Source organism: Felis catus, chromosome B4, assembly GCF_018350175.1.
Source record: "Felis catus isolate Fca126 chromosome B4, F.catus_Fca126_mat1.0, whole genome shotgun sequence".
Taxonomy (NCBI): Eukaryota; Metazoa; Chordata; class Mammalia; order Carnivora; family Felidae; genus Felis; species Felis catus.
The window spans coordinates 68,686,108-68,709,773 of NC_058374.1; positions in this window are offsets into that span (position 1 = coordinate 68,686,108).

A 23,666-nucleotide genomic window follows, 5' to 3' on the forward strand; every position below is an offset into this window, starting at 1 on the left:
TGTGCTGACCGCTCAGAACCTGGAGCCTGTTTCGAATTCTGTGTCTCCCCCTCTCTCTGCCCCTCCCCCGTTCATGCTCTGTCTCTCTCTGTCTCAAAAATAAATAAACATTTTAAAAAATTAAAAAAAAATAAAATGTGACCAGCCTTCAGGTGGATGTGGTAATGCGGGTTGATTCTCACTGTACTGTCCATCCATCTCTTTCCTCCCACACTCTGGTGTCCCCTGTCCCTGTTCAAATTTCAAGCACAAGCATGTGGCCAGGCTGTGTAAGATGCCCTGGGAGGAAGATGCTGGAGCTGAGAGCAGATGCACTCTGAAGCTATTCTGGTCTTAGGGCACCAAAGAAGTTAGGACAGGAGATCTGCCAACCCCAGTCTCACACACACACACACACACACACACACACACACACACGAGAGAGAGACAGTCTGGGAGCAGCTTCCATGGACAAGGAGAGAGGAGGTCTTGGGGCAAAGTGATTTCCAGAGCCTTAGGGTACCCAAGTGATGCACTAAGGGCCCCCCGCCAGGCCGGTCCTTAGCATTGACTACTGAATGACAGAGTCACCTCAGATTGGGAATTCTGCCCCCTTGGAAAATGACTACATGTGAGAGTGTATGTAGTGAAAAATTCATTCCCTGACAGAAAAGGCACGAAAACCTTAGCCGTTGCCTCTAATCATGAGTCAACATCCATTTTGCAGTGTCAACGACATGGAAGTTTATTTCAAGCAGGTCAGAAAATTGAATTTTGTTTCTTTCTCTCTTTTCTTCTCTCTCTCTCTCTTTTTCCACACCATTTGCCCTCTAAAATGTATCTCTGCTGCAAATATTTGAAAAGTATTTCTCGTAAGCATAGGATAATGTATAAAGTTGTGGAATCACTATGCTGTACACCCAAAACTAATGTAACATCGGGTGCCAAATATACTTCAGTAAAAATAAATAACTAAATAAAAATAAAAGTATTTCTTTTCATTTGGGTTTTTTCTGATAATCTTTAAATGTACAAATATTATTTCGTGTGTTTTGGGTGTACAATGGTGTGTTTTGTTTTGTTTTCTAAAAGTCGGATATTAACTTGATGTGTTTGTCTAATAGTATTTTCAAGTATAACAGAGAGTCCTCAAAGACTGATATTGATGATGGTGATGGGGTTGATTGGCCCTGACTACACACCATATACAAGCAAATATTTTAAATTTCCTTTGGTGAATAGAGTCTCTGAAATTTGTCCAATTTCCAACCTGACATTTGATTTATAGTATTAATTTGTTAGCAAATACTTTTTTTTAAAAGTAAAATGCTGGGGCACCTGGGTGACTCAGTTGGTTGAGCATCCAACTTTGGCTGGGGCCATGATCTCACAGTTCGTGAGTTTGAGCCCCGCATCGGGCTCCATGCTGACAGCTCAGAGTCCGGAACCTGCTTCAGATTCTGTGTCTTCCTCTCTGCCCCATCCTCACTTATGCTCTGTCTCTCTCTGTCTAAAAATAAATAAAACATTAAAAATTTTTTTAAATTAAAACATCAAAAAAATGTTTTTTAACTAAAAAAATTTAAAAAAGAGTAAAATGCTGAGGTTTGTTAAAAACCAGTCCAGCTACAATCATAAGATAAATTGCTACAAATTATATGGAAGTTTTGTTTTATTTACATTGCTGAGATTTGAACACTACAAAAGGCATTGTTCAGCAGTGATAGCAACAATTTTAATTTTATAAAACAGAAATGAGAAAAGACATACACCATGGAATGTTTCCATATCTTTTTGGAGGTGTTTAATTTTTTTTCCATAATATCTTATGCTTTAATAAAGGACACAATCCTCTCCATAGCCTCCAGATGTAGGCTTAATGGCTGGTTTTTGTGGATGAGGGGGTGATAATACAGAATGGGGGGGACATAACTTAATAAATAATCTGTATACTTTGTGTTTAAAAGAATTAAGCCAGCTGTGATCACTAGCTCTGTGGGAAGTTGGACTACAAAGCTCATTAGGTGACCAGTAGCGACAATGCTCTCCCGTACAGATCTCCCTTAGATTTGGATTAGAGCTGATTAATAGCTTTTTACTCTTTTTAACAAAACCAGTTTCATTTGCTGCTTGGTTTCACTTCGGGTCCTTTGGCGGCCACCTCATCCATCATAAAGCCTGGGTTTCTTGTGGGATAGCAGTTTCCCAAAGCGTTGTAATATGGCACACCATGTGAAACTTCCTTCTCTATGTTCTTAAGGAATGTCTTTGGTCCATTTCCCTTATTTAGAGTTGCTGTATACCAACTGTACCCTATTGGCTATTCTCTTAATACATATAATGTTTTTAAAATTAAAACAGTGCCTGGCAGATGTTGGATGCTTAATATGCCCAACATAGTGCTCAGCATCTTAGGCTCCCTAACTTATTCCTATTTTACAGATGTTGAAACAGAGAGATAAGGTCATTTTTCCATAGTTAATATTAGCTAATCGATGTCAAAAGTGGGATTCAAATATAGACCTGGTTCTTTTTAAAAAATTATTTATTTGCTTTGAGAGAGAGAGAGAGAGAGAGAGAGAGAGCGAGCACAAGCAGGGTAGGGACAGAGAGAGAGGGAGAGAGAGACTCTCAAGCAGACTCTGCTGTCAATGCAGAGCCCAATGCAGGGCTCAATCCCAGGAAACGTGAGTAAATCTGGTCCTAAAGCCTATTCTTCTACGTCTTGACAATATGTTGCCTCTGTATACCCAGGCTGCATCATTGTATTAAGTTCATTTATTCCTTGGTTTAACAAAATTATGAAGTATCTAAAGTAAAAGGGTGGAATACAAAATTGCACAGAACAGAGTGCCTAGCCCTCTTGGGCCTTTCCATATAGTGAGAGAGAGAGGGAAAATATGTTAAATGGGTAGGGAGGAAAACACAATTCAATTCTTTTGAAATACCCAAAGATAAATTTCTCAAATGAAGGTGATGTTGGAATTGATTCCTGAAGGATGAAGAGGTATTGGGATAAAAAAAAAAAAAAAAAGCATATTGGCTTTGAAGAAGAACATCAAAGTTAGACCACAAAGGTGGCAAAGCTTGAGAGGTAGACAAAGTCATATTTCACTTAGCATTCTAGTAAGAATGAATTATATTCTAGATGTAGATATAGGGTAAGCATAGGAATATTTTAAGCAGAGAATTTCCATAAGCTTGAATTTTTATAAAGGTTACTATAAAGTATGTCAGAGAATACTTCTCCTCGAAGCCTAGCTGAATTCTGGATCTCAATTTTGGTAATCCCCTTTGCTTTTAGAAAAGAAATAACAATTAAAAAATAATTCTCATTAAAAAAATACTCTGGCATTTGTGTTTCCTTTGATCATATTTCTTCTTGTAGAGTTGGGTAGAAAGTTAAAGGAGACTGAAAAAGCAGCAAGCCTCTGAATGGAAAGGCATTAGTAGAATATTCATAAGTGAGTTCAAAGAAGTACTGGGGCTGCAATTAGAAAAACTAGGTTTAGATTCTGCCTCTACTCATGAAGAGAGTTCTTTATGCTTTGTAAAAATTGGGATATTTTTCTTTATATATCCCACAGGAATAACATAAGCTTTAAATGATAATATCTGTGAAAGCACTTTGTGAATTATGAAAGTGTGTGCAGGCTCAGGTGTGAGCCTGAGTCTCCAGTGTGTGCAGAAATTTGAGGTGGGGGTCTCCTATTTGCCCCAATGGGAGAGCCTTGAGGTTTTAGTGTGGTTCAAAGTATGGCGATTGTCATGCTTCACCCTGACCAGAAACTAGGTAAGAATCCCTACTCTTGTGAGTGTCACGATCAGGGAAATATCTTCCTTAGTGATGGTGAAAAAAGTTACTGAGATAAGAAAGAACTCACAAAGTAGTGTGGCAAGGGACATTCTACCAGCTTTCCTCCACCCCCGTTATATATGGCTGTAAGTCTCCTGACAGTTGGCCAAGGGCCTCCAGTTGATATTGGGACATCAATATGCTCCAAAAGATTTTCCAATATGAAGCTTTACCTTTGAAATGTCCTTCTTTTTTGAATATGGCAGAGTACAGCCATATTTATAATTAATAGGTAATTTCTATACTACATCATTTCAATTTATATGGAGCTATGAATTTCATCCTCTGTGTTAATGACTGAATTGTGTAGCCACAATTTACATATTGAAGCCCTAAGCCCCAACGTGACTATACTTGGAAAAAAGTTCTTTAAAGGAGTAATTGAAGTTAAATTGGGTCATAAAGATGTAGCCCTAATCTGGGTGAACTTTTATTCTTATAACAACAGGAAGAGATACCAGAGTTCTTTCTCTCTGTCTGCATGTGCCTAGAGAAAGACTATGTGACGACACAAGAAGCCAGCTGTTTTTGTACCCAGAATCTCATATCCCATTTCCCATCCCTCCCTGCAGAGACTATTTTTTCCTCAGATCTATTAATCAATCTACTTGTATATCTTTCAAGGGAATTACACTCTTTGCATTTACTTGTCATTTCCTAGAATACCTTTACCATCATATTTGTTTAGCCAAATGCTAGCCATCCTTCAAACCTTAATGTGTATATCTGTGTCTTCAGGAGTGTTCTCTTCATCTACCTATCTAATTGAGTCAACTCTCCACTGTGCATCTATTATACCTAAAATATACCTCTATCGAAGCCTGGTTATGTTTTGCTATCATTGAGAATAATCTTACTCATTTCTAGTAAGCTCTGTACAAGGAGTAAAGGGTAAGCTCTCCAAGAATTCTCATTTCAGCAGTTAGCACCTAGCCTTTTACTAGGTGCTCAGTAAATGTTTTTTGATCCACAAAGTGGGTTACAAGAAAGAGATATAAGGAATTAAAGTTAAAAAGAAATGAAAGAAAAGCATATGAAAAGGAAAAATGATAGCCTCAGTTGAGAATAGCTTAAGCACAAAAACACTAATTATGGAAAATTAGAAGAATGGAAATTTGAATGTGTGAATATGGTGAACCCTTTGCAGCGATTAAGTAATCACACATAAAACTTTTTATGGGCACAAAATATACAAAAGGATATACCACTTGGCACCCAGAAAGAGCTCAATATGTATTGATGTAAAAAAAAAGAATGGATGAATATTTACCAGGTAATTAGATAAAAAGTGACAGGATAGACAGCAGAGTACAGGGTGCAGGTTAGAAAATACTGAGGATAAATTAAAGTGCAAATAGATAAGGCAATAATGATACAATGTTGCTGATACTCCATACGATGAATTTTCAAATGACAACTCCCAATGATGGATTTCTTAGACATTATAAGATTAGCATTCGATCCTCTGAGTAATTATCTATTTCACTCATCTTTAATAATAATGATAACTTAAATTTTGAGTAGATTTCTAATTTGAAAAAGGCATTCATATGCATAATTCTATTTAATTGTACAATAATTATGTGAGACCCTTAAGGCGGTTAATGCTTCCATTTTACAAATGAGGAAGCAGGGGATAGACTAAATCCTTTGCTCACTTGTACTTTCCAGTCCACGTTGGAGCTAGAGTAGATCCCCAGATCATGACAGCGACCCACTTATTTTGCAGATAAAGACAGCTTCAGGTATATACCTTGACTAGTTCTAAGTTAAAGGCGTGCTAGCCAGATTTACCCAGCTCATATCTTCCAGCCAAGTGCATTTCTAACTAACCCAAACTGTTTCTTTAATATTGACTCTATCACGTGCATTTATTTTTTATATCATGTGCTTTTAAAATGTCAGAATTTTTAATTTATCTTTGTGTTGCATTTTTAGATTGGTAATATTGCATTTCATAACCTTGTCCCAGGGAAGTTTTATTTGCATAAACTCTGACTGACAAGGTTTTGTGAAGATTGCTTATTTAAGAAAGTGAGGCGATCCTGTCTTTTCCTAGTTCCCTAGTTGAATCAAGACAATGGGGAAGAATTTGTAAATAAAATAAAATATGTCATGTGTTATTCACGGGTTCGATCCCTGCACTGGGCTCTGAGCTGACAGCTGGGAGCCTGGAGCCCACTTCAGATTCTGTGTGTCCCTGTCTCTCTGCCCCTCCTCCACCTGTGCTTGTGCGCGCGCGCTCTCTGTCTGTCTGTCTCTCTCTGTCTCTCAAATACATAGGTAAACAAAAAATATATCATATGTCATTTCTCACTGGCATAGCTTCAATTTTGAGGCTCTTTCATGTGGCTGCCAGTATCTTTTTAAGGAGGAGATTCAGGGAAAGAAATCAATATGCTCACCTGGTCACATACCACACATTTGTGCCTCCACCAATTCCAATCCCATCCAGCTACCCACATAAATCTCAGATTAGGATTTCTTCTGCTCATTAGCTGCCACTATTTTCTCTTTAAATATCAGAAGAAACTCCTTGCTGATTATTCAAAATGCCCCAAACCTGCCGACATGTAACAGAGGAGATAATTCTACATCTCACATCTTATTTTATTAAAAGTTTTATCTTATGGATATTTCATTCAAAAAAATCACTATAGAAAATGGAAGCAGTGTTCTTCAAGTTCGGGAGAAAATGTAGACTTCCTTGATGGTGGAGAAACAAGAAAGAAATTTGAAAACATACCTCAAAGGGCTTTTATGAAAGTTAACGAGCTAGTGTTTATAAAACATAATGGGAATCAGTCTTGAAAGGAACATTGCAAGCAAAATGTTTTAATATTATCACATATTCTCATATTACAAAGATTTAAAATTACAGGTTGAAGGGTGTGCAGTGGAAAGTCTCCTGCTCAGTTTAAAAAGTTCTCAATTAATACTCCACCACCTCTTGGGGGACTACACTCAAGGTGCCTAGCATAATTCAGACAGCACGCTGTTAGACCAGTAAGAGAGAACAAGTTTCCGCTTCTACTTTGCTTAGTTTTGTCTTTTGGACCAAAAAATCTCTAAATATTTTAGAGGAAACAAACTATTTTAATGTTTTGCCACCTACCTGCATCATCAAAGCAGAAATATTTGTAAATGTTGACACCATGACTCCCGTGAGAAGAAATTGCATTTATTAAACTTGACTCCTTTGGCTCCTACAACTTAATTTCTGTTTGCCCGATGCTAGATGATAATGCACCACAGAAATTTATCACACTGTATAACTTTCTAACTGTAATCACTGTAAAGTTTCAGCTAGGATTGCACTTAGCAAAGCTTTGCCAAAGACAGATGAAGAATGAAAATGATTTCTAATTAAAATGCAGTTTGACTCAAATAATCAAGAGAAAATTTGGAAAGTAGATAGAGGGAAGAAAGGAGGGGGGAGAGAGAAGAATGGTTGACATTTTCTGCCTGCTTAATATACATTTTCCTTTCCAAGTCCTTTTCTCACAGACAAGGCAATTTATTAAGTGGCGGATGCTATGCTTTTGTCTACCTTTATCCCCTTCTTCAGGGAACTGTCTTTTCCGTCTGCCATGTGTTCCTGGTGGGACTGTCAATCGTGATGGTCCACCCATTCCTAGAGATGTATATAAGACTACCATTCACCTGCAGTTTGCTGCTCTGCAGGATATAGTGATGAGTATAAGGGCAGGCATGTGACTTAGAGTCTTTCTAAAAACTAAGAGGGAAGATCTCAACTCCCTCTGGGTTATGAGATATAAGAATACAAGTTGGAGGCTACAGCATGCCTCTTTCTGTCCACATAGAAAAAGCCTGACTGAGATTTAAGCCCACAGAAAAACCTATGTAAAATTGCTTGAGTCTGTTTCTAACACTGCTTGGACCTCCAAGTTACATGAGTCACCATGTTTTCTTTTTCTTTTTAACTGGGCTGATTTTTGTTGAGTTTCTTGCAACCCAAAAGATTTGGCTAATACAATCTTTAGACGAATTTTTCTCCATCCTCTCAAAAACCTCATTTTACTGAGGAAAGGCTTAGGGAGGTTGAGCAAATTACCCCAATTCACATCTAGGAAGTGTCACAGCCAGATTCAAGGGTTCCCATTCAAACTGTCTAGGGTTCCCATAAAATACAGTGTCAAAACCATTAAAAGACTGGATCATGTGCACCTGGTGTTCATGAAGATCACCCGCTTTTTCCTTTTTCTTTGATTTTTCTTTTTTATATGTTCAATTATTCAATTCACATTTCATTCTTTTTATTCTAATATATCTTTCATTAAAGTTCAAATGGTTCAGTTTGTCCTTTGTCAGTAGCAAAAACTTGCCCTAAGCAGCTGTTGCATATATAGCACTATTGCATATATAATTTGATAATTTAGAACTATTTCCACTGAAAAGAATACATAAAGCAATGACTAATAATTCCCAATTTATATTACTGATTTCATGTACTTTTTATAAACTGATCACATTTCCGGTATTTTTTTTTTGCTCAGATGTTTTGGGGAGATGTTAAAAGAAGATTGCTAGGCAGCAAGATTGTCTTGTCCCCAGTATGCCCCTTTCTTCCTTCAATAAAGCTAGCTTATTCTTTCTCTCTTCAGCTCATGTAGTCTCTGTTCTAATGTCATGCTCCCCAAATCTTTTCATCCCTAAATCAAAAACTTCTTTTTTCTCACCTCTTTTATATTTCCTCTTCGGCTCTACTGTTCCATTCACTGCTACCAAACTTGTGTGGAATTTAATTTTCTGCCTGCATACTTGTTCTGCCACATGTGAAGAAATGGTACTAACTAGGACCTTCCACACTGCACAGCCATGGATATGCAAAAATTATGATATGACTTATAGCCTTAAAGAGCAATATGTTTAGTTGGAAAGACAGGCATGTTAACAAAATTCTGTAGTGAAGCCATTAGTCTTATGATATAGGTATAGACAACTTACAAAGGGGGGCCAGATATATGAGCAAATAACATGAATAAGATCCAGTGAGAATGTTAGAAATCAGCCATCAAGGACAGACAAGGGCTGTAGAGACATAGTTGAAGAGGAAGCAGTGGTGTCAAACGGAGACAAGCCAGACAGATAAAACAATAGGCACAGGGGCACCTGGGTGGCTCAGTTGGTTAAGCTTTCAACTTTTGATTTTGGCTCAGGTCATGATCTCATACTCTGATCATGGGATCAAGCCCGGTGAAGGGCTCCAAGTTGAGTATGGAGCCTGCTTAAGATTCTTTTTCCTTTTCTCTCCTTCTCTCTCTGACCTTCCCCCTCTTTTGCTCATGTGCTCTGTCTCTAATAAAACAAAGCAAAAACAAACAAAAAATAGGCACAAAGACATGAGGCATGAAGGAATTTAGCTTGGGTCACAAAGATAATTTTGAAGTGCCTACCCAGTTCATAATGAGCCCTTTAATACTATCTCCCTCCCTTGATAGTTCTATACATAGGAACTGGTCCCCCAGAAGCCATACTTTTGCAATATGTCTACAAGTGCACTTCTAATTATGGGTCACTAGACCGGAGTGCTTACCTGATTCATGTTGAATGAATAAACATCCCATCCCCTAATCTAGAATTTGACTTAAAAGAGAAAGAGAGAAAAAGAACAAGAGACTTCTTGCCATTGAATCTATACTTGGGAGTTTCTCTAGTGCACCTGCTATGAGGAAGAAAGATGTAAAGAAAGCCATGAAGGGAACAATGGATCAGACTGAACAGAGGAAGTCCTGATCCATTCATTGAAATATCAAACTGCATCACAGAATTACAACATGGGAGGCATTGTGAAGGTTCAGAGAGCTCAAGGGTAAGAACTAAAACTGCAGGCTGATTTCAGGAAACCAACATCCTAATGCAAAGGATAGATAACAAAAACAAACAAGAAGCCATCAAATAGTGATTAGGCTATAGTACAATAAATCAAAGGGATGTAGTAAAGAATGTCTTGGGGACTAATTTGGATTGGGGGTTTAGAGAAGGCCTCTATAAAGAAATAATAGCTAAGCTAAGATCTTAGTGACAAGAAAAACTGGTGAAGATATAGGGAGGAAACTTTCAAGCTGAACTTGAAGGAAGAAATAAATTTAGCACGTCAAAGACACAGAAAGGTCAAAGTGATTGGAGCTTAATGAGAGAAGGAAAGAATATTAAGAGGCGACATAGAGAAGGATGCCGGGGCCAGGTGAAGTAGGGCCTTTATGCAAGGTTATTTCATTTTAAATTAAATCATAAGTCACTAAAGTTTATTAAATTATCCAGTGATATTCTCTGATTTAAGTATTGAAGAATCAGTTTCACTTGCAAAATAGATTGTAGTGAGAAAACAGAGAAGCAAGGAAACTAGGTCATAGATAACCTGAAATAGCTCAAAGTAGAGAAGACAGAAACTTTTCCTGCCAGGATGGTAATAATGTTGATGCAAGAAATGAAACATTTGGAGATAGAGAAAAGCCTTGCTAGTAGATTGGAGAGAGATGAGGGAGAAAAAAAGAGAAAGCAAGAATGATTTCTAGGTTTCAGGCTTAAGCAATTGAGTAGATGAAGATACATTTTTCTGAGATGAGTACGACTGTTAGAAGAACAAGTGTGGGGCTCAGTGGGGAGAATTCAGGGTTCTGTTTTGACTGTTCTGAGCTTGAGATGCCTATTGGACATCCAGGTGGATATGTCAAGTGGATAGTTAAATATTTGAGTCTGCAGTCCAGGAGAGCAATGTGGAGTGAAGATATAAATCATTGTGTAGATAGTACTAAGTCCTGAGCTGCAAGATATTACCTAGACAGAAACATAGATAGAAATACATGTCCTGAGCCATGCCCTGAGCCATTGGAGATTAGGACAAGGAGAAAAAAAGTCAGAAAAAAAAAACTGAGAAAGAGTGACAGTATGGTAGAAGGAAAACACTAGAATGTGACATTTCAGAAGCCAAGAGAAGAAAAGGTTTCAAGATGGAGGGATTGTTTAACAGAGTTGAATAGTTTGGGAAGTTGAGCCAGATAAGGACACATGTATAAACACTGGGTTTGGAAATGAGGGAGACTTTTATACATTGGTGATAGAAACAGAAACCCTATTGTAGCAAGTTCAGACAAAAATAAGACATGATTTGGTGGAGGAATTAGATTGGTGCAACCTTTTCAAGATTCTGTTGTTAAGAAGACCAAAAATAAGCTGGAAGAGCTTCACGAACAAATTCCTACAATGCATGCACCAATGAGAATGAAAAAGTGAACCAGTAGAGACAGTGAAAGGGACGATGCAGGAGAGAGGGGAGATAGTCGTAGGAGTGACTTTCTTGAGACAGTGCTAGACAGCAGTGGGGACGGGAGGAGGGAAGGAGTGGCCCTGCATTGAGTGGGGGCGCTTCATGTATGGTAGCAGGACACATAGCACAGAGCGTTGCTATGGATGCCAGGAGAGTGGTAGGTTTGGGGGTATGAAGTTGTGGGAGTTACTGCCTAATTCTATTTTCTCCTTGGGGATTTAGGCCAAGAATAAGGAAGGAAGGTAGAGTGTTGGAGCTCTAGGAAAGGAAGGTAGTTTGAAATCATTGTTGCAGAGAATAGGAGAGCAAACATTATAGGGTAGTATGTAGGGTTCCTGGCCAAAGCAGAGTCCTCGGTTGAGTATTGCAGTCATGAATATAAGGTGAGACCAGTTAGTATTGTTGTGTTTATTCCAGCAACATTTATTTGCTCAAGTATCGGTAGGGAAAGAGCTGGGATTTCCCAGAATTGGAGCCTTCCTGAGCAGGAATTGAAAGAAGGAGGAAGATGCCTAACAGTTAAGGCATTTTTCTTTTTAGAAAGTGATTTTAGTTACAGGCTGTGAAATCTAAGCTATGTAACCATAGCAATGACAATTAGAGGGATATGTAGTTGTACAAAAAAGAAAACAGTAAAGAGTTAGAGGTCTCAATGAGGGCAAAGAGTTGCTAGAGTAGGACACCTAGAATAAATAAGCTAAATGGGTGGGAAGTGGTAGAGTCTGAAGATTGATATAGAGATCCTGGCAGCATATGAATTTTTGATGGTTATAAATGTCAAAGGTCAGACCATGAGTGTCAGTAAACAAGAAGAGAAAGAAAAAAAAATGTGAGGCCAAAGAATTAAGAAGCCAAGGTATTAGAGAGCACAACCCAATAGATATTGAGCCAGTAAGAACTGTCCCAGAATCAATGTGGTGATGAAAAAGGGAGCAGCTACTAAAGTCATGAATGGAAGGGGAGAGGCCAGGTTGGCACAGGACACCGGGAGGAAGGGTAGCAATTGAAGTCTGTTGGCATAAACTCTGAAAGGGCCTGGCGTATTTAAATGAGAAGTAGGGAGGCAGTTTGGAAGCAGCACTAGAGGGCAAGAAAGACATACTCCTTCCCCTTTGCTGATCCCTGAGGTCAGTCAGTGGAGGGAAGACAAACACTTTCCACCCCTGAGCTTTGCCTGGTGTTCAGCGGCAGCACGAAATGGCCAGCTTTCCTTTAGGACAAAAAAGGAGACGGAATGATGAGGAAAAAAGTTACTGAACGAGGGTTGTTGGCTACTGACCTACACTACCTGTTCCAAAGGGCACACCGGAAGAGATTTAGAGGGTGGAGATGAGTGACAGATCGGGGATCATAGCCTCTGCAGCATTAGACTGTGGGTCCTGTAAGGAATGTACTTTGCATCAAAGACCCAGCACACACACAAAGCATGCACATATGTAAATCAGAGGCAGGGTGTCTCAGAACAATGCTCTGTCACTTACTACCTGGGATGTATTCTGACCAGTTGTAATATACTTAGATACAAAGAAAATGCTATTTTGGATCCACTAAATCAGTTTCACAAGTGTTTGGATTGGATTCTTGTGAACGACCCAGTGTTTGAACAAACTGGATTGGCTCCCACTTTTTCTTTGGGTGTCTCGGAGGTTTCCCTGTTGTCTTCTAAAGTGGCTCAGTTATTCTCTGTCTTCTTTCCTTATTCATTTGGTTTGTGATACTTATAACCTATTATTCTCCTGCTCTCTGTCCAGTTATTATTGTCCACCACCTCTCAAAAATGTAAGTTTTGTGGATGCGGTGGCCCGTGTGTATTGTCTGTCTTTTTACCACCGGTATTGTACCTAGTGCCAAACGCTCTCTATGTAAATAGTGAATGGGTGGATTATTGAGAATACCGATTTACTTCTTTTTTCTTTTAAAAAAAATGTTTATTTATTTATTTATTTTTGAGAGAGGTAAAGAGAGAGAGGCAGAGAGAGATGAAGAGACAGAATCCCAAGCAGGCTCCATGCTGACAGCGCAGAGCCTGATGTGGGGCTTGAACTCACAAACTGTGAGATCACGATCTAAGTCAAAATCAGGAGTTGGACACTTAACCGACTGAGCCACCCAAGTGCCCCAAGAATACCAACTTTAGAAGTTATAGGCCCGAAAATATCTGAGTTGTCTCTGGCACTGGGTTGTAGACCTTTACTATATTCGCTAAATAAATACCCTCTAGCTGGTGCCCAGCCAAGTATTTCTTTGTCTTTTCCTTCATCTATATGTCAAACAATAAAATGAAGAATAAAACCCTGCTAGAAATTCGCCATTTGCCCCTCCAGATTCACTTTCCTCCCCTTTCCAACCTGTTATGTGACCCTTTGTTGATCGCCCTCTGACTTCCACTTGGGTCTGGCCCAGAAAGGCACCCACAGGAGATCCAGAACTAGGAAGAATAGGAGGCCAGGTGTTTATTCACCTGACTCTCTGACTCTGTTTCTCCACAGGCACTAGTTGAAGTGGCCGTGCTCCTCCCTGGAAAGCTTTCTGGAGTTTCTGTGATTGTTCCTTCCCTTTGTACCTTGAGGCCTAGAGGTGGAACCAATCCTGTCCCCACCTCCAGCCACAATACCTTGTTTCATTCTCCAAATGCTGTCCACAAGTCTCTAAATACTGTCTTCAGGAAACTCTCCCAATCACCTCATGCAAGCGTACCATTGATCTCCTGCCTGGACCCTGACTTTAATAGCAATGTTTCTTATTTAAGTATTACAGTGCCTAGGCGCCTCTGGGTTTAAAAGTCATGCCAAGGGCATTTCTGAACAAGTCTATAGATGCCTTAAAAGATAGATTCTCCACTCCCCACCTCTACTCTAAACCCACAGAATGAAGAGGGTGTTTTGTGGCTGCAGGCAAACATTCCATTATCACCATGTCAGGGTCATTCCCTCCACTGAAAAACATTTGCCAACCACCTACTATGTGCCAGACTGTGTTCAGCACTAGGACACAGTCAAATAGGTCACAGTGCCTGCTGTCAAGACATTCTCATAAAAATCCTTACCCATACATGGCATTTAAAGCAAAGTAAGGGTTGAGGACCATATTTTTAAATTCAAAGATATCCAGTGTGAAAGTTCTGGAAAGAGCAACCAAATATATCAATGTTAAAATGTCTCAATTTGATATATAGAAGATATTTAGTGTTTTGACAGATAAGAGGTAAAAATGCTAGTTGTTTTTGACGCATACACTTTGCAGTCATTTGATATAAAATTAAAAAATCAGAAAGAATATATGCACAAATATATATGTTTTTTTCCTTTGAGGTTCCAAAGAGTAAAATACAGATATAAAGCAGAAAGCAATTACTTAGACAATCTGGGACAAAATATTCTTGGATTAGTTGAGACTATCTTCAGTGTAACATTGTCTCCAGTGTAAAAGTGTAATATCAGCTATGGGCACTCCCACTTCTAATTTAAGATCTTTCGTATAGTGTAAATGGTTGGTATGTGTTGTGGGTGAATTGCATAGCCTCAAAAGATATATTGAAATCCTGACATGAGGCCCCTGTGAATGAGACCTTATTTGGAAGTAGAGGGTCTTTACAGATGTAATCAAGTTAAGATTGGGTCATCCTGTGTCAGGCTGAGTCCTAAATCCAATGACTGGTTACTTTGTAAGGAAAGAGAAATTAAGGGATGCCTGGGTGGCACAGTCAGTTAGTTAAGCATCCAACTCTTGATTTTAGCTCAGGTCATGATCTCACGGTTTGTGAGCTTGAGCCCAGTGTCGGCCTCTGCGCTGACAGCATGGAACCTGCTTGGGATTCTCTCTCTCCCTCTCTCTCTGCCCCTCCCCTGCTCACCCTCTCTCTCTCATTCTCAAAAATAAATAAATAAATAAACTTAAAAAAAAAGATAAAATAGTGGGGCGCCTGGGTGGGTGGCTTAGTCAGTTAAGTGTCTCACTTTGGCTCAGGTCATGACCTCACGGTTAGTGAGTTTGAGCCCCACGAGGGGTTCTGTGCTAACAGCTTGGAGCCTGGAGCCTGCTTCAGATTCTGTGTCTCCCTCTCTCTCTCTGCCCCTCCCCTGCTTGCACTCTGTCTGTCTCAGAAAATAAACATCAAAAAAATTATTTTTAAATAATTAAAAAAAAAAGAAAAGAAAAGAGAAATTTGGACACAGACACATGGTGAAAAAGTCATGTATTAACTGTGGAGGGAGAAAACAGAGTGACAGCTACAAGCCACAGCACTCCAAGGGCGGCCCCAGCTACCAAAAGCTAGGAAGGAGTGAGGCAGGATTCTTTGCTAGAGCCTTCAGTGGGTGCACAGCCCTGATGACAGAACCTCTGGCCTCCAAAACTCAGAGAATAAATTTCAGTGTTTAAAGCCATACACTTTGTGGTACTTTGTTATAGCAGCTGTAGGAAACTCATACAGTATATAAGGTTTTCACAGATGACCAGATCTTTCTCATTCATGGATAAAGAAGGCCAAATGCATGAATTCAGTTAATAGAGACAAACAAAAGACATTCTATTACAAGCAAAGCATAAATGGTATCATGAGACCCTCCACAGAAGCATCTAGAATAGCTACACTAAAAGCTTCTACAAATTCCAGGACAAAACATTGATTTTACATTCAGCAGTGATTTCATGCTAGCTCTGAAATCATAAGAAACATTTATATCTTAAAATTGTCTTATTTTGATTTATGTTAAAAAGAGAGGAACTAACATTTATAGTTCCTATGGAATGCAGGCCTAATGAAAGTCACTTTATTTTTAGCATGTAATCGAGTCCTTGCAATGACTCTGAAACAGAGATGTAGCATGTTCATTTTCCAAATAAGAAGATTATAAAGAAGTTGCCTAAGTTATAAACTGAGCTACTTGAGATCACATAGTAGCAAGTAGCAGGGCTAGAATTGGAACCTATTTCTAAGGGCAGATCTAAGTTTCGTGGGGCCTACGGTCTATACGACGTGTAGGGATAGGTGTTATTTAAGCAACAGGAAACAAAATTATCAAACAAAATGTCTGCTTCAGGCAAGTCAGGGGCCCTAAAACTTAAGCAATGTTTGGTCAGTTTCTGTTTGGGTGCCTCTGATACCCGGGCATTTTTTTCCAGCATTTGATAAGTAATAAAAGTTCGTTATAAAAAATTAGAAAATACAATTAATTATTTTTTAAACGACTCAAAATTCCACCACCCAGAGTTGGCTACTGTTAGCTGCATAGTTTTATATATCCTCGCAGAGATCTTTCTGTACATATGCTTTTATGGTCTGATTTTTTTCTGCTTAATATATTACTGACATTTAAAATGTAAACCAGACATAAAATCACAATGCGTCCCCCCACCCTGGTTCATAACCATCTAATGGCTTCCATATTCATTGGTATTACATTCATTTGTATCAAAATAACATAAGTTCTTCATTAAAAAATGAAATACAGCTAGAAAACTTATAATTAATAACAGGAACCTCCTGTCACAGCATTATCAAATCCCATACTCTAAATAGAATACCCTATTTAGCTTTTGAATTCTTTAGATCTTTCTTCTTGCATTTCCTCTGAAGTTTAAATAAGATATTTATATAAACTCCCTCTCAGTTATTATCTACTGACCTTATAAGGAATAGATGAATTTTGTATTTTTATATTCCCCTTCCCCAATTTTCTCTCCTTTCCCTCTCCTAACTTTTTACGTCACTGGATATACAGGATTTAACTTACTAAAATCATGTTCATGTTATTTACTGTGGAGCCAGGAGACACATGTTTCCTCTTTGGTGCACCAGCACCTTTTCTTCCAGAGTTAATAATTGTTTTAGGTTACTTTTGTTATTCTCTTCTTATCAATTCAGAAATTCTCAAAAGAACTCTCAACCCTCTAAACACTATATTCTACATGGTCGCACATTACATAACCTTCCAACCCAAGTATGTTGTTATTGTTGTTGTTGTTGTTGTTTTGAATAAAGATATTCCTTCTGGAGTTCCACATACACCACTGCCCTGTCAGCCTGCAGCCCAGTGGCTTCCCTGGGACCTCCCTGGTCTTCTCTCCCAGGCCCATGGCTCTGGCTCCTTTATCAACCTGCCACATCCAAGTGGTTCTCTGTTCACTCCCTAATCTTGGTGGGACACATCCTATAGCAGCTTCTGAAGAATGTGTACATGGAAGACAAATTGTCTGAGAACATCAATAGTCCAAAAATTCTTCATCCTACCTCCATATTCATGTATAGAATTCCAGCTGAGAAATCATTTTCCCCCAGAATTTTGAAAGCATTATTCTATGATCTTTAAGCTTCTAGTATTGTGGGGAGTCCAGTGGTATGCTAATTCACTAGCCAGCCTAGGTTACCAGTTTTAACTCCCTCTCTGGAAGCTTTTAGAGTCACTGTTTTTTTTTTTTTTCCCTAGTTTTGTGAACTTCCTAATAGGTATGCCTGATGTCATTGTTCAGTGTTTTACATTGTTTTTCATTCATTGTACTTTCATAGATATCTCCTGGCTCACATTTGCCCATCCTAGGAAATTTTCTTATATTCTTTCTTTCATAGAAGTTTCTCTTCTCTGTTTCCTCTTTCTGGAGCTTATTTTATTTTATTTTATTTTATTTTATTTTATTTTATTTTATTTATTTTTTAAATTTCCTTTAATGTTTTTATTTATTTTTGAGACAGAGAAAGACAGAGCATGAGCAGGGGAGGGGCAGAGAGAGAGAGGGAGACACAGAATCCAAATCAAGCTCCAGGCTCTGAGCTGTCAGCACAGAGCCCAACACGGGGCTCAAACTCATGGACTGTGAGATCATGACCTGAGCTGAAGTCGGATGCCTAACCGACTGAGCCATCCAGGCACCCCTATTTTATTTTAGTTATTATTTTGTGTTTGTTTATTTGAGAAAAATAGAGAGTGAAAGAGAGAGAGAGAGAGTACATGCACATGAGAGCAGGGAAGTCGGAGAGGCAATCCCAAGCAGGCTCCACACCCAGCACTGGGTTGTGGGCGTCAGATCATGACTGTGAGATCATGACCTTAGCGCATTGAGCCACCCAGATGCCCATTTTTTTTTAATTTTATTAAAGCTGTGCAACTTTCTGATTCAATATCTGATTGTCTTCTTCTTTCCAACCATTTTTCCACATCTCTTTCCATGTCTGTCCCATTTTTTGTTCTTTCTGATTTTATCTGCTTTATTTTCTAACACTTTTACTGACCTTTTATTTCTGATATCCTATTTTTAACAAAGCCCTTGCTTGTTTCTGCATGTTCCCTTCTCCCTTCAACATCCCTTTTTAGGCATTATGCTATTGTTTCAAGTATACAAATTATTCTCTTATTTTCCTGGAGATATTATCTATAGTAGGTGGGTTTTTTTTCTGCTACCTAATTGTTTTGTTTCCTCTAACATTCTCTTTTTCTCCTTGTTTTGTTTCCTACATTTCATATGAAAATATCTTCACAGATGTCTAGAAATCCTTCTCTATTCAACATTTCAGTGGTGGGCACTAAAAAGTTAGTTGAAGATTCTGTGTGTATGGAAATAAAACCAACCAATGGATAGATTTTTCAGGAAGTGACTGGGTTGTGAGCTGGCTCTTACCACCATGTTGGGAGAGTCAGGAGGTAAACAGGTATAGCGGTGTGTGTGTTGAACTGCACGCTCCTCAAAACTTCACCATCGTTGTTCAACTTTTACTCAATTTGTTTCAGTACAAGATTTGAACTTCCCAAATAAATACTGTACATGGATGTCATATGTGCCATGAGATAATGATTTTCTAGGCCCTTGAAATGGCCAGATGAAGCCTGAGTAGGGCCATGGTGGAATAACCATAATTTCCAGTAGGCCCAACAGTCTTGGTTTACACCAGCTGCTCCAGTGTAATTAAGCAGTACCCCTTTTTTCTTTTAAATGTGTCCTGATTTGGATGATAAATTATATGATCACCAGCCTGTCACTTATAAGAGGGGCAAGGAACCTTGCTCAGGGCCTCGCAAGATGGGCTGTGTTCCCTTCAATCTCCAGTGGCAGGCATGATGAGCAAATCTAGTATTAGCAGATTTATTGGGTTGCATCTCATACCTCTGAGGTATCCTCCAGCAGCCAGCTTCAGGATATCCCCCCTGACCATCAGAGACAAGAATCCCATGGAGCTGATAAAGGAGTTTGTATTCTGGTAAAGACTAGGGAATAGGGACGCTAGGCAAGAGTCCAGAATGTAGCCTGACATTTTATTTCCATTTATTGAATCCTTTATTTGCCATTTATTTACTTGTATATATGTAATCATGTACTATGCTTTTATAGTTCTTTCAAGCTAGCTATGGAGAGACTGCTCTAGCAATGTATACATGTTCTAGAAGTTAGAGCTTCATCATTTTCTAGGAACAATTTGCATGACAAAGCTAAATTAGAAGTCAACTTTGTTCAAAATATTATACGTAACTTTTAACATTTCATTTTAGAACAAGTTTATCAAGAGGAATGAATGATACTTGGCTGCTTGCAGCAATATTATGGCCAAACAAACCCATGATATCCTAAGCTCTTTTCAACATTGAAGAGCTGCTCTATTCTGACAAATCAGTTTAGGCTTCCCTCACACTATCTCATGGTATGAAAGACCACTATCAGAACCTGCACTGTTAGCTTACGTGATGCTGAACAGCCACTTTACTGTTATTCACATTTAGCATTCAACTTTACTTTTTAATAGAAGAAAAAATAATTCTAATTTTTTTGAATTTTTTCTCTGTTATGATACATCAAAATAATCAGCAAAGCAGTATTTGCAAATGTCATTTTTAAAGAGAATATGATTGCTATGGGTGCTTTCAGAATGTTCTAGATAACATGCAAACTCTCTCTTTTTTTTTTTTCACTATCTAAATTTTCCAAAGATTGATGATGCTTTCCATCCAACAGATATCTTTGTTTCCTTTTCTCAAATGGTACCAATGACTTACTTCTTGCTAATCCAATGTTATTTCCTATCCAACTCAGGCTGTCCTGATATGGGATTCACTACTACTTAGTGTCTACTATTCTTAGTGTCTAAGATGAATAATTTGCTTGCATTTCTCAATCATTTTACTTTACACATGACTCCATCTTTGGTTCTTTGTTTCTGCCTCTAAATCCAGTTCAAGTTTCCACATGTCCATCATTTCAGCTGCCATTTGAGTGCCAATGTCTGCAAAATGCATGACATTCTCTATCACATTTCAATGCATTAAACTTCTGAGTTCTTAACAATTGGCTGGATATACAGTTGCCCTTTTATGTGCCTTTTCAGCTACAAGTATATGTAAATCAGTTTGTGCAGACAAGAGGGATCACTGAAATGCCTTCGGTTTGCACATCCTCTGAACGTTTACCTTCTTGGCAATATTCTTTTCTTTTTTTTTAATGTTTATTTTTGAGAGAGAGAGAGAGAGAGGAGGAGGAAAGAGCAGAGAGAGAGGGAGACACAGAATGTGGAGTAGGCTCCAGGCTCTGGGCTGTCAGCACAGAGCCCGACACAGGGCTCAAACTCATCAACCATGAGATCATGACCTGAGCTGAAGTCGGATGCTCAACCGACTGAGCCACCCAGGCACCCCATATTTTCTGATCATTCCAAATCACGTAGTTATTATCCTCAGATTTCCTATAGCATTTCATTGTTAGCCATTAAGCCTCTGCTTTTTTGTGTTAAATCTGCTCATTTTATTTACCCAATCATATTGTAAATTCATGGGTAGCAAAAATGGTATCCTCTACTATTATATCCCCTCAAGTGCCCTTCACTGGGCACTGGGTAAGTACTCATTAAATACTCATTGAAAACTTTTTAATCATATTGGTGGGATTTTCCCCATACTTTGGATTCAATTCAAACATCATTTAATACATATCCTTTCTTAGAAAAAAAAATTACAAAGTAAGACTTTTTAATCTGGTTACAGGCCTTTAATTATGCAAACTGCCACTATTAAGTTGCATGACCGAGCCAAGGAAAATACTGACTGTTGGTTATTTTCTGACTGGTGATTGATGAAATGTTATTAAGTAATGTTAGGTCATATTCTTTGTCAGAATGTGACTTGGTCTTTGGCAGCTACACCATCAATTAGCAATACTGCTGATAATCTCTATTTTATATAGCAAGCAATTTGTTTTTCCATACAAGCTGGGAGAAGGAGAGAAGGAAATGATAGTCACTCATTGCCACAAGTCATCTGTAGTAAGGATACTAGATTTAAAGAAATTCTTTAAAACTTTTAAAAATAAATCTTTAAAATATCTATGTGGCTAGCTACATTTTTAGACATGCGCACGTGGCCATCTTGGTAGGGTTTCTGATCTATCGTTAAGTACTAATTTATTCTTATTGCCAACTTTTAATCTAGCTATTGGATGCTTCATTTCTTCCCTAAAACTTCTGGATTGGAGTCAGATATCCATGTCTCCATACCAGGGTTCCAGGAGCATTCACATTGCCAAACCAGAGTTGCTAACTTAGCTTCTTTACCCCCTTTTCTGAAATACACTCTACTGAAGTAAATTCAGACCTCAATGCTTTTATCCCAAGTCCTAAAAAAGGGAAATAAGTATTTATTTAATGTCTACTATGTGCCAAGTAATGTGGTGGGCACTTCTCATAAGTTAATAAATGAAAAACATAGGCCCTGAACAACTCAAATCAAAACAGTGTGCAACTCATCAGATGCCAATCTGGCTTTTAATCTTCAGTCTTTTTCCTTCTCAGCTTTAATTTCCAACTGTTGCCCTACCAAAAATACATAGTTTTCCCTCTATACATGATTAGAATCAGAATTGATATCACTGGGGCATATGTTCCATAATAACTTTTATGAGCATGCATTAGTAAAAGGCCATACTCTTTAATGTTGATTAATACTACATTGGCATAGAGAAACTCAAAAAGTCTAAGAGGGAAAACTATTTGGAGTGTTCCAAGTAACTTATAATTACCATGCAATCAAGAAGAAGAATCATCAAGTTTGAAATTAGACTGTCAAAATCATCTGCATTAGTGGCAAAAGTTCAGTTCTGTTTTTCCTCTAAAAATAAGAATTTTAGAGATTTCCCGTTTACCCAACATCTTTTTAAATATTTTCCCAAACTGTCAGTTTGTGTGGGGAAATATAAATGCAATATGGATTTCTGGAGTAGAAAGAACATATCCCAAGTTTCAAAAATAAACATACATATAGAAATATGCAGGAAGAGGAAAGAGCTTTTTTTGATGGAAACTGAAGCATATTGGATAAATAGTAAATCCCAAAAATTCTTATCTAAAGAGTCACTGTTATTAAAATTCCAAAACTAACTGATAAGAAAATAGAGGATTAAGGCTTAAAGTCAGATTTATAACATCTAAGATGCTGCTGTCATTGATTTAATGCTTTCTATATGCGTTAACACATTTTACAGACACATTATTATCATTAACCTTTACCTCTTAATACACAAATAGGCAAGTAATAAATATTAACCAATAATTCTAAGACTCACCTCTATCAGTAGCCCCCTTTTGCCATGCCTAGAGGTGCATGTGCATTTTTATTGGTAATCCAGGCATAGATCCAATGCACAGTCATACTATTTACAAAATATAATGCTGTCCATAAGAAGTAACGAGTATGAAGTGCAACAAAAACCAAGGCGTTCCATGTAATTTGTTTTAAAAAGTGCATTTTTCTCAATTACATCTATTTAAATTCTAAATTAAAGTTGAACTACTTTAAACAACTATTTGAGAGCTACAGTGGAAAAACAGATCCAGACAGTAACATTTAAGAATGATATGGACACAGTGTTATGCATTTATTTCCAAATAAGTCCTTTATACAAGAACACCTATCCTTGCTTAATAGTTTTAATTTGTTCCTGAAAATTTTTCTGCTAGGTGAGAATTTATTAAATGAAAAAACATCCTTGTTAATTCTAATGGGAAACATGAGCAGATATCCCATCCCACACAAGATACCCAAGCAGTTTTTATACCTAGTATAATGTATCAAGTGAATGAAAACAAATTTACCTAAGTTATAAAAATTTTGAAGGTAAATAATACACTTGGTGCATAAAAGTTAAGGTAGTTGAGGTTTATTTTATTCACCAAAGAATTCTTGGCAGTGGTTTAAGGTTGGTGGAATTCATGGAAGAAGATTGCAAAGGAGTTATTCTTTGGAAGACGATAGAAACTCAAGTAGCTGACTTCTAGGCAGTTCTTCAATGTCAGTCCCATGTGCTTGATGATAACCCCAGGCTAAGCATGAGGGCTTTCTGAAATATATGGAAATAGGATGCAAACAGACTAACAAGTTGAAGATGGTGTTTCTTCATCTCTCTTGCTGGTGTACATCTGTAAAGCAAAACATTTTAGGTTCATCCAAATATGACATGCAATCCAAATTTGCTCCAAATGACAGTCGTTGTTTCATATTAAATGGTGACCATAATATATTACAACATATTTAGTATATGTTTGAGAGAAAAAGAAAAGTATATAAGGAA